The following is a 13,031-nucleotide window of genomic DNA, read 5'->3' on the forward strand; positions in this document are numbered from 1 at the left end:
ATCTAGCGTTAAACGCTAGAAACAGATTGCAGACTAGCGTTTAACGCCAAGAAAGGAATAAAAGCTGGCGTTTAACGCCAGAAACAAGCAGCAATCTGGCGTTAAACACCAGGATTGCATAGTAAGGGCATTTACACGCCTAATAGGAGCAGGGATGATACATCCTTGACCCCTCAGGATCTGTGGACCCCACAGAATCCCCACCTACCCTACCTCTCTCTCTCACTCACCAATCACATCATATCCTCTTCCCTGTATTCTCTTCACCAATCAACTCCATACCTCTTCCCCATAAACCCCACCTACCTCACTTTCAAATTCAAACACTTCTCCCTCCCAAACCCACCCAATTCTATTCGGCCACTCTCCCTCTCTTTCCCTATAAATATCCCTCTTCACTCCTTTATTTTCACACATCACAAACACTCTTCTACCCCCTTGACCGAATTCATTCTCTCCCTCCATCTTATCCATTCTCTTATTCTCCCACTTCTTTCTATCTTCTTTTGCTCGAGGACGAGCAAACCTTTTAAGTTTGGTGTGGTAAAAGCATTGCTTTTTGTTTTTCCATAACCATTTATGGCACCTAAGGCCGGAGAAATCTCTAGAAAGAGGAAAGGGAATGCTAAAGCTTCTACCTCCGAGTCATGGGAGATGGAGAGATTCATCTCAAAGGTCCATCAAGACCACTTCTATGAAGTTGTGGCCAAGAAGAAGGTGATCCCTGAGGTCCCTTTCATGCTTAAGAAAAATGAGTATCCGGAGATTCGACATAAAATCCAAAGAAGAGGTTGGGAAGTTCTTACCAACCCCATTCAACAAATCAGAATCTTAATGGTTCAAGAATTCTATGCCAATGCATGGATCACTAGGAACCATGATCAAAGTATGAACCTGAATCCGAAGAATTGGCTTACAATGGTTCGGGGTAAATACTTAGATTTCAGTCTGGAAAATGTAAGGTTGGCGTTCTACTTGCCAATTATGCAAGAAAACGCACGCCCCTACCCTAGAAGGGTCAACTTTGATCAAAAGTTGGACCAAGTCCTCATGGACATATGTGTGGAAAGAGCTCAATGGAAAAGAGACTCAACAGGCAATCCGGTTCAATTGAGAAGACCGGACCTTAAGCCTGTGGCTAGAGGATGGTTGGAGTTCATCCAACACTCCATCATTCCTACTAGCAGTTGATCTGAAGTGACTGTGGATCGGGCCATCATGATCCATAGTATAATGATTTGGGAGGAAGTGGAAGTTCATGAGATCATACCTCTAGAACTCTACAAGGTGACTGACAAGTCATCCACCTTGGCAAGGTTAGCCTTCCCTCATCTCATCTGTCACCTATGCAATTTGGCAGGGATTGACATAGAAGGAGACATCCTCATTGAAGAGGGCAAACCCATCACTAAAAAGAGGATGAAGCAAACAAAAGAGCTCATTCATGGACTTCAACAAGAGCATAAGGAGGATCCTCATCAAGAAATTCCTGAGATGCCTCAAGGGATGCAATTTCCTCCACACAACTATTGGGAGCAACTCAACACCTCTTTGGAATGCTAGAGTTACAACATGGACCAACTAAGGGTGGAGCACCAAGAGCACTCCATCATTCTCCATGAGATTAGAGAAGATCAAAGAGCTATGAGGGAGGAGCAACAAAGGCAAGGAAGAGACATAGAGGAGATCAAGAGCACCATTGGTTCTTCAAGAGGAAGACGCCACCCTCATTAAGGTGGACTCATTCCTTAATCTCCTTGTCTATTTATTTTTCTGTTTTCATTTTTGAGCTTTATGTTTGGCTATGTTTTGTGTCTTCATTATATGATCATTAGTGTCTAGTGTCTATGTCTTAAAGTTATGAATAATTCCATGAATCCTTCAACTCTCTTAAATTAAAAATGTGCTTAATTACAAAAGAACAAGAAGTACTTGGATTTCAAATTTTATCTTGAAATTAGTTTAATTATTTTGATGTTGTGGCAATACTTTTTATTTTCTGAATGAATGCTTGAACAGTGCATATTTTTTATCTTGTTGTTTATAAATGTTAAAATTGTTGGCTCTTGAAAGAATGATGAACAAAGAGAAATATTATTGATAATCTGAAAAATCATGAAATTGATTCTTGAAGCAAGAAAAAGCAGTGAATTACAAAGCTTGCGAAAAAAAAGAAAAAAAATTATGGCGAAAAAAAAAGAGTGTGCTTAAGAACTTTGGACACCTCTAATTGGGGACTTTAGCAAAGCTAAGTCACAATCTGAAAAGGTTCACCCAGTTATGTGTCTGTGGCATTTATGTATCCTGTGGTAATACTGGAAAACAAAGTGCTTAGGGCCACGGCCAAGACTCATAAAGTAGCTGTGTAGTTTTATTAGGTAGTTTTTAGTAGGATCTAGCTACTTTTTAGTATATTTTTATTAGTTTTTAAGAAAAATTCACTTTTCTGGACTTTACTATGAGTTTGTGTATTTTTCTGTGAATTCAAGTATTTTCTGGCTGAAATTGAGGGACCTGAGCAAAAATCTGATTCAGAGGCTGACAAAGGACTGCTGATGCTGTTGGATTCTGACCTCCCTGCACTCAAAATGGAATTTTTGGAGCTACAGGTATCCAAATGGCGTGCTCTCAATTGCGTTGGAAAGTAGACATCTAGGAATTTCCAACAATGTATAATAGTCCATACTTTGCCCGATTTTAGATGACGCAAACTGGTGTTCAACTCCAGCTTTCTGCCCTATTCTGGCGTTAAACGCCAGAATCAAGTTACAAACTGGCGTTTAACTCCAAAGAAAGTATCTACACGTGAAAGCTTCAATGCTCAGTCCAAGAACACACCAAGTGGGTCCAGAAGTGGATTTCTGCATCATTTACTTATTTCTGTAAACCCTAGTAACTAGTCTAGTATAAATAGGACTTTTTACTATTGTATTTACATCTTTTGATCATCTTTTGATCTTGGGATCAGGTCTTTTTCCCATTTTTTGAATTCATATGCCATTTGGGGAGGCTGGCCATTCGGCTATGCCTAGACCTTGTTCTTATGTATTTTCAACGGTGGAGTTTCTGCACACCATAGATTAAGGGTGTGGAGCTCTGCTGTTCTTCGAGTATTAATGCAAAGTACTATTGTTCTTCTTTTCAATTCATGCTTATTCTTATTCTAAGATATCCATTCGCACACAAGAACATGATGAATGTGATGATTATTTGACACTCATTACCATTCTCACTTATGAATGCGTGATTGACAACCACTTCCGTTCTACATGAAGACAAGCTTGAATGTATATCTCTTGGGTTTCTAATCAACGATTCACATCGACTCTCCTCTGACAATGGGGCATCTGAATCCGAGATTAGGATCTTCGTGGTATAAGCTAGAATCCATTGGCAGCATTCTTGAGATCCGGAAAGTCTAAACCTTGTCTGTGGTATTCCTAGTAGGATCTGGGATGGGATGACTGTGACGAGTTTCAAACTCGCGACTGTAGGGTGTAGTGACAGACGCAAAAGGATAGTAAATCCTATTCCTACACGATTGAGAACCAACAGCTGATTAGTCATGCAGGGAACCGCAGAGGACCATTTTCACTGAGAGGACGGGAAGTAGCCATTGACAACGGTGACACCCAACATACAGCTTGCCATAGAAAGGAGTTTGAAGGATTTGATGAAGGCAGTAGGAAAGCAGAGATTCAGAAGGAACAACGCATCTCCATACGCTTATCTAAAATTCACACCTATGTATTACATAAGTATCTCTATCTTTATTTTTTGTTTATTTGTCTTTTAATTATCAAAACTCTATAACCATTTGAATCCGCCTGACTGGGATTTAAACGATGACCATAGCTTGCTTCAAGCCGATAATCTCCGTGGGATCGACCCTTACTCACGTAAGGTTTATTACTTGGACGACCCAGTGCACTTGCTGGTGAGTTGTACGAAGTTGTGAAAAAGAGTTGAGATTACAGTTGTGCGTACCCAAGTTGTTGGCGCCATTGTGTATCACAATTTCGTGCACCAGTAGTCTGTTGAGATTATTTGAAATGCCGAACTATAATGCCAGTTTGCCGACTTATGACACTTAATGCCGAGTTATAACCTCGGATATGTAACGGCCGGATCAATATGTAATTATGTTGCATATAAATTTTTAAAGTTAATCGACTAATTTATTAATTTAGAATATACATTTTTTATTCATTAAAAAAATAATAGAAAAATTATTTAAAAAATATCTTTCGTTCTATTTAATTATATGTAATTTTTGGTTTTTTTTTATTCAAATAATTAATGTACACTTTTATTTTTTTAAATTTGGATTAATATATCTTTTGATAGTAATTGATATGGCAGTTACAAAAACAAGCTATAACTCGATCTCATACGTTATAACCTCGGTCTTATACGTTATAACCTCGGTCTCATACGTTAAAGCTCGGTTTAATGAGCTATAACTCGGCGAGGTGATACCTGCAATCCTAACGTCCAACTAAACGGTCCAATAATCGGACATGTTACCGATCTTCTGTAAACCGAGCTTAAATGCTCGGTGTAACTGACAAAGATTGGACCATATAAAAACAAGGTAAATTATCTTCTTCAGACAGATTTCTTCTTGAGTACACAATACCAACTTAAGCATTGGAGTGCTTTTGTAGGTACACTCCTCCCCTCTTCATTGCTTGCACTCTTACACCTTGTCCAAAGGAGAAGCTCGAATTCAAGGGATTGACGATTCAGCCTCCGAGAAGATAGCTCGGCAATTGTTCGTAACGAAAGCCGACTTATTCCCCAGGCAAGAACAATTGGCGCCCACCGTGGGGCCTAGAAGATAGATCTTTCCTCTTTTGGTCTCGATACCTTCACCCATGACTGATGTACCACCTCCTTCCCCGTCCAAACTTCTTCGAATAGTAACCGAGTTACAACAGGACAACCAGCGTATGGCAGAAGAAAATCAGAGAATGACTACCCAAATCACCGAATTGAATAATGCCCGGATCGAAAATAACAATGCTCGTCAACCACAGCCAGAGGATGATGAACACCATTCCAACCCGTCTCACGTTTCTGAAACTATTTGGGTTGAGCCACGAAATGAGGGGGCTCAACCTGAAGACGAAAATGAAGAGCTCAACGAGTCTGTGGGACCATTCACACCAGAAGTGATGAACTTTGAACTACCACGAAGATTCACCCTACCACTGACCCTCACACATTATGACGGGCTCGGAGACCCAAAAAAATTTCTCAAGAAATTTTGATCAATAATGATCGTTAACAGAGCATCTGATACTGTTTTATGCCATTATTTTCTGAATTATTTAGACGGTCCTGCACTTGACTGGATTTGTGCTTTACCTGCAGGTTCTATCTCGAGATTTCAAGAGTTGGCCAAACTATTTGAAGACCATTTCCCTGGATTTGCAATTTACCTGCATGATTCAAATTATCTAAATACAATCAAGCAGGGACAGAATGAGAGCCTAAAAGACTATATGACTTGATTCACGAAGGTCGCAATAAGCATTACCAGACCTCCACCCCATGGTCCATCTGCATGCCATCAAAAGCGGACTCCGTTCTGGAAAGTTCCAAGAGACCATTGCGGTAGCCAAGCCGAAAACCCTTCCCGAATTTTGCGAAAAGGCAAAGGGACAAATTGATATTGATAAGCTTAGACAAGCTCGGAAGTCCGACAAAACGTACTACAGAGATGATGATAAGGCACAAAATAGTAAGAAAAATTTTAAACTAACTCCTCGATTTGATTCTTACACGCAGTTCAACACTAAGCAAGAGGATATAATCAAAGAGATCTTGAACTCAAAATTGATCAAGCCACCAAGGAAGGCTGGTACATATCAAGATACCAAGAACGTCGACAAGTCCAAATACTACGCCTTTCACCAGAAGCACGACCACACCACTGACGAATGTGTAGTAGCAAAAGACCTCTTAGAACGGCTAGCTCGGCAAGGTCACCTTGATAAATACATCGGAGGTCACATCCAGAGACGTGCACCATCTTCCACAGGCAATACTTCTTCCGAACAGCAAAACCGAGGAAAGGAGAAGGCATCCTCAAGCCAATACGAACAACCTCGAGGTATAATCAACTGTATTTCAGAAGGATACGCTAGTGGATGATCATCAAACTCGGCTAGAAAATGATCTTTTCGAGCAATATACTCGGTGGATGGACCACAGCACGAAACCCAGATCGCGCTCAAATTTCCACAAATGACATTTACACACGTAGATTTTGATTCCAATGTTCAAAATCTGGAAGACCATGTGGTCATCCCTCTTTAATTAGGAGATCTACTGGTAAGGAAGTACTCTTAGATCCGCAGAGTAGTGCTGACATTCTGTTTTATTCAACATTTCAGAAAATGAAGCTCAGTGACAACATCCTCCAACCAACGGGTGGAGACTTGGTCAGTTTCTCAGGTGAACAAGTCCCGATATTGGGATCAGTGTGGTTGCAAACCACACTGGGTGAGCATCCTCTTTCCAAAACATGTGATATTCAGTATTTAGTAGTAGATTGTTTCAGCCCCTATAATCTTATACATGGCCGACCTTTTTTAAACAAGTTCAGTGCAATTGTATCTACCGTTCATCTCTGCGTTAAGTTTTCTGTGCAGGACAAACAGATTGCAACTATCCACAGAGACCATAAAGAAGCACGACAGTGCTACAACATCAGCATGAGGCTGCCAAACCGTTCAAAACAAGCTCAGGTCAACAATGTCCACCTCTCAAACAACAACTCAGCACTAGCCGACCTAGATCCCAGAGCCGAATTCCTCGAACGACCTACACCAACAGGTGAGTTACAAAAAGTATATTTTGATAATGATCCTAACAAATATACCTATGTAGGTATAGCAATAAGCACAGTAGAACTGAACGCAATACAAGCTTTTCTACAAGAGCAAGCCAATCTCTTTACATGGAGACCTTCTAACATGCCCAGTATCGACCCACAAATCATCACCCACAGATTGGCAATTAACCCTTCAGTACGACCAGTGCAACAAAAAAAGAGAAACCTCGAAGATGAAAAGAAGAAGGTGTCATTAGAAGAAACTCAAAAGCTGATCAACGCCGACTTCATTAGAGAAATCAGATTTACTACTTGGCTCACCAATGTTGTAATGGTAAGGAAACAAAATGGTAAGTGGCGCATGTGCGTCGACTTTACTGACTTAAACAAGGCATACCCGAAAGATTCTTACCCTTTGCCATCCATAGATTCTTTGGTAGATAACGCTTCTGGTTATGCCACCTTAAATATCATGGACGCTTATTCTGGTAATAATCAAATCCTTATGCACCCTTCTTATCAAAGTAAGACAACATTCATCACTAAATTCGGTAATTATTGTTATAAAATTATGCCTTTTGGACTAAAGAATGCAGGGGCAACTTATCAGCGTCTTATGGACAAAGTCTTCGCCAACCAGATCAGTAGAAATATGGAAGTCTACGTCAATGACATGGTCGCCAAGACAAAATCCGGCAATAACCATATCGACGATCTAACAGAAATCTTCGGTCAGATACGGAGCTACAACATGTGCCTGGACCCTGAAAAATGTGCCTTTGCCGTTCAAGGTGGTAAATTTTTGGGTTTTCTACTAACTAGCAGGGGTATTGAGGCTAACCCCGATAAATGCCGAGTAGTATTGGAAATGACGAGTCCGAAGACGATAAAGGAAGTGCAACGCTGGTAGCGCGAAATTGTGAACATTACTTTTTCACAACTCTTCATAATCCCCGGTAATGGCTCCAAACACGTGGTGGCTCAATACCATGGCATTACACAACTTCGCACAACTAACCAGCAAGTGCACTGGGTCGTCCAAGTAATAAACCTTACGCGAGTAAGGGTCGATCCCACGGAGATTGTTATTATTGAAGCAAGCTATGGTCATCTTGTAAATCTTAGTCAGGCAAACTCAAATGGATATAGTGATGAACGAAAATAACACAAAGGTAAAGATAGAGATACTTATGTAATTCATTGGTAGGAACTTCAGATAAGCGTATGAAGACGCCTTCCCTTCCGTCTCTCTGCTTTCCTACTGCCTTCATCCAATCCTTCTTACTCCTTTCCATGGCAAGCTCGTGTAGGGTCTCACTGTTGTCAGCAGCTACCTCCCATCCTCGCAGTGAAAACTAATGCTCATGCACTCTGTCACAGTGCGGCTAATCACCGGTTTGGTTCCCTCCCCTACCGGAATAGAATCACTCTTTTGCGTCTGTCACTAACGCCCAGTAGGTTACAGGTTTGAAGCACGTCACAGTCATTCAATCATTGAATCCTACTCAGAATACCACAGACAAGGTTTAGACCTTCCGGATTCTCTTGAATGCCGCCATCAGGTCCTGCCTATACCACGAAGACTCTGATCTCACGGAATGGTTGGCTCGTTTGTCAGGCGAGCACTCGGTTGTCAGGCGATCAACCATGCATCGTGCAATCAGGAATCCAAGAGATATTCACCAAGCCTCAAATGCTTGTAGAACAAGAGTGGTTGTCAGTCACTTTGTTCATGAGTGAGAATGGTGATGGGCGTCAATCATCACCTTCATCAAGTTGAAGAACAAGTGATATCTTGGAACAAGAACAAGCGGAATTGAATGGAAGAACAATAGTAATTGCATTAATACTCGAGGTACAGCAGAGCTCCACACCTTAATCTATGGTGTGTAGAAGCTCCACCGTTGAAAATACATAAGCATAAGGTCTAGGCATGGCCGAATGGCCAGCCTCCCAATGATCTAAGATAGCATAAAATGAAGATAGCTACCAAAGTCCTCTATCATGATCTAAGAACTAGATGTCCAAAAATTGAAAATACAATAGTAAAAGGTCCTACTTATAGAAAACTAGTAGCCTAGGGTGTACAGAAATGAGTAAATGACATAAAAATCCACTTCCGGGCCCACTTGGTGTGTGCTTGGGCTGAGCAATGAAGCAAATTTCGTGTAGAGACTCTTCTTGGAGTTAAACGCCAGCTTTGGTGCCAGTTTGGGTGTTTAACTCCCATTTGGGTGCCAGTTCCAGCGTTTAACGCTGGGATTTCTTGAGGTGACTTTGAACGCCGGTTTGGGCCATCAAATCTTGGGCAAAGTATGGACTATCATATATTGCTGGAAAGCCCAGGATGTCTACTTTCCAACGCCGTTGAGAGCGCGCCAATTGGGCTTCTGTAGCTCCAGAAAATCCACTTCGAGTGCAGGGAGGTCAGAATCCAACAACATCTGCAGTCCTTTTTGGTCTCTGAATCAGATTTTTGCTCAGGTCCCTCAATTTCAGCCAGAAAATACCTGAAATCACAGAAAAACACACAGACTCATAGTAAAGTCCAGAAAAGTGAATTTTAACTAAAAACTAATAAAAATATACTAAAAACTAACTAGATCATATCAAAAACATACTAAAAACAATGCCAAAAAGTATACAAATTATCCGCTCATCAAACGCCTAACAAGAAGACTTGCCGCATTATCGAGATTCGTCCCATGTTTAGCTTCAAAATCTATACCCTTTTTTTCAAGCACTTAAAGAGAAAAACACCTTTCAGTGGAATGACGATTGCGAGAGAGAATTTAATACTCTAAAAACAACTCTCTTGCAACCGCCAATCTTACAAAAGCCCTTACAAGAGGAAAAGTTATTCTTATACTTGTCCATTACTGACTGGGCGATAAGCTCTACTCTTGTTACAGAAAGAGACAAAGTTCAGCATCCAATATACTTCGTCAGTAAAACTCTCCAACATGCTGAAGTCAACTACCCGAGGATAGAAAAACTAGCATTAGCATTACTATTCTCGGCCAGAAAACTTCGACCTTATTTCCAGAGCCATGTCATTCATGTTCGGACCAACCACCCATTACGCCAGGTACTACACAAGCAAAAAATTGCAGACCGACTTGTTAAGTGGTCGATCGAATTGTCTGAGTTTGACGTCACATACCAAGCAAGAGGTCCGATCAAGTCACAATTCCTTGCCGACTTCATAGCAGAACTGATGATCCCAACAGAAGATGACCATACAGTGAAATGGACATTATACGTCAATGGTTCATCAAACACTCAAGGGTGTGGCGCAGGAATTTGGCTTGAGGGTGATGATGGTTTCATTTTAGAACATTCACTTCATCTAACCTTCAAAGCCAGCAATAATCAATCAGAATATGAAGTCCTCATCGCAGGACTCCGACTTTGCTTAGATCTTCACATTTCAGCCATAAAGGTATACTGCGATTCACTATTGGTAGTGCAATAGGTAAATGATCTTTTCCAGGTAAAAGATCCTCTGCTTTCTGAGTACTTATTGTTAGTAAAACATTTAAGTTCAAAATTTGTAAAGTTCGACTTACAGCATATACCACGAGATCAAAACCATAGGGCCAACATCTTATCTAAGCTCGGCAGCACACAATCTGATCTATCTATATTACACCAATCCACAATAACATCTCCAAGTGTTACTCTAACAGATGTTTTAAGTGTTACACAGGAACAGGATTGGCAAAGCTCCTTTATACACTATTTGCAAACAGGTGAAATAACAGACAGTGTCGAGAATGCAAAGAGGTTCCGACGACAAGCATCCTTCTTTACATTACTCAACGGATCTTTATATAGGCGTGGTCACTCATGCCCACTATTAAAATTCCTTACCCACACTGAAGCACCAATAGCCCTGTCTGAGGCCCATGAAGGAATCTGCGGAACACACACTGGAGCTCGGAGTTTAGCTTCGAAAATCCTCTGTGCCGGTTTCTTTTGGCCTACCCTAAAATAAGACAGCCACAATAAAGTTCGGACATGTGACAATTGTCAGAAACACGCACCGATGATACACATTCTAGCCGAGGAGCTACATCACTCCGACGTCAGCTGGCCCTTCAACCACTAGGGGCTCAATATCCTCGGCCCATTCTCAATGGCACCGGGACAGGTAAAATTTCTAGTAGTTGCAATTGATTATTTTTCAAAGTGGGTGGAAGCCCAAACTTTAAATAAGATTGCATCATAGCAAATGATCTCTTTCGTCTGGAAAAATAGTATTTGCCGTTTTGGAATTCTTCGACATATCATCACTGACAACGATCGCCAGTTTGTCGATAAAAAATTTACAACTTTTTTAGAGACTCTTAAAATCAAACATCACTTTGCCTCCATTGAACACCCTCAAACGAACGAAGTGGCAGAAGTAGCAAATAAGGTGACATTGCATGCCCTAAAGAAGAAATTGGATGACGCTAAAGGACTCTGGGCTGAGTTTATACCAGAAATCCTTTGGGGATATAATACTACAACTCAATCATCAACAAAAGAGACCCCATTCCGACTTGTATACGGGTCTAAGGTAATGATACCATTGGAAATTTTGCAAAGTTCCATCAGAACTCAAGTTACTGACCATGACGAAGCTCGCCAAGCCGAGTTAGATGTAATCGAAGAAATCAAGGATATCGCAACACTCCGCCTACGTGCGGCACAACAAGCCATAGCTCGGCGACACAATAAGTCGGTAAAAAGCCGATCTTTTCAGAAGGGATACTTAGTGCTTCGAAAGACAGAAAGTGCTCGAAAGCCATTAGCACATGGAAAGCTCGCCGCAAATTGGGACGATCCATACCGAATTACAGAAGTCCTCGACAATGGAGCATACAAACTAGAATCCATAAATGGTACAACTTTACCTAACACCTGGAATGTTTCCTCTTTAAAAAAGTTCTATAGTTAAAAGTCAGGGATAGGCTTGTACTCTTTTTCTTACTGCCAAAATTTTTTTCCAAAAGGGTTTTGCTTGGAAAGGTTTTAACGAAGCTACCCTACCTGTACCTTTGTACCCAAAGGCTCAGCAATTATTTTAATATGATCAAACAAGTTGTTTCAATTCATCAAAAGATCTATCTACCGAAGTTATTATTAGCCTAATCCAAACAAGCGCTTCCGCTTATCCAAATCCTAACTTGCCCATGGTTGGCAATCAATTCATTCAACGAAAAAAGGATATCTTAAACAGAAATTCCTATCAATAGATCAAACGATTTCATAATACCTCAAATACCAAGAGGTTCAAACATATTATCAAAACAAATAATCAATGAAAAAGATTAATCAGAAAACTAAATGTTCCATTATGATACCTTTCAAGCTGCCGTCACAAAATACATCTTCAGAAAGATACAAAAAACATCTCACAAACAGAGCATTACAAAAAAACAAATACTTTTCATAAAACACTAAACATTTTCAGCTTCATCCTCGGCAACTCCATCATCTTCAACCATCTTCCCATCCCGGACGATCTTCCCAGGATCCATCTCAGACAGATTCACTTTAGGCGCCAGGAACTTAACCTGAAGGGATGCTTTTTCAAAACCCTCCACAAATGAATCCAAAATTTTATCTCCCTTTTTCTTTTTCATTTCTTTCAGTTGAGCAGTAACTTCAATAAGTCGAGTTTACATACTCGCCAAATCAGCCTTCTTCTTCTATAAATCCTCCACATCCTTAGAATAATTGTCTTTTGTTTCTTTTAGCTATTTTTTAGTATCAGCTAACTTAGTCCGTAACTCAGCCACAGTAACATTAATTTTAGCCAATTCTTCCTTCAATAAAACACAATCATCCCTTTCAATTGCTGCTTTCTTATGCCTCAGCTCTTGACTATGACCTAAACTTTCCAGTCGCAAACCAACCACCTAGAAACAACAATATCAGCAAATTACATATACAAATTCTGGTACAAAATAAAAATACAGAAATCCAACTTTACCTGCATATATTGCCCAATAGAAATTTCACCAACTTCCTTAGCCAGAGAAATGTCAGCCGAAGATTGACAATACTCGTCCGCTACAGCCGTATAAGGATAATCCTTCCCCCACACTAACAAACTTTCGCTTAGCTCGGACAACTCATGAAGCTTTTTCTGGTTTACCATAAAAGCTTGAATCTCTTCTAAAGGGATACCTTTACCCCT

This window comes from Arachis hypogaea, chromosome 4 (assembly GCF_003086295.3).
Source record: "Arachis hypogaea cultivar Tifrunner chromosome 4, arahy.Tifrunner.gnm2.J5K5, whole genome shotgun sequence".
NCBI lineage: Eukaryota > Viridiplantae > Streptophyta > Magnoliopsida > Fabales > Fabaceae > Arachis > Arachis hypogaea.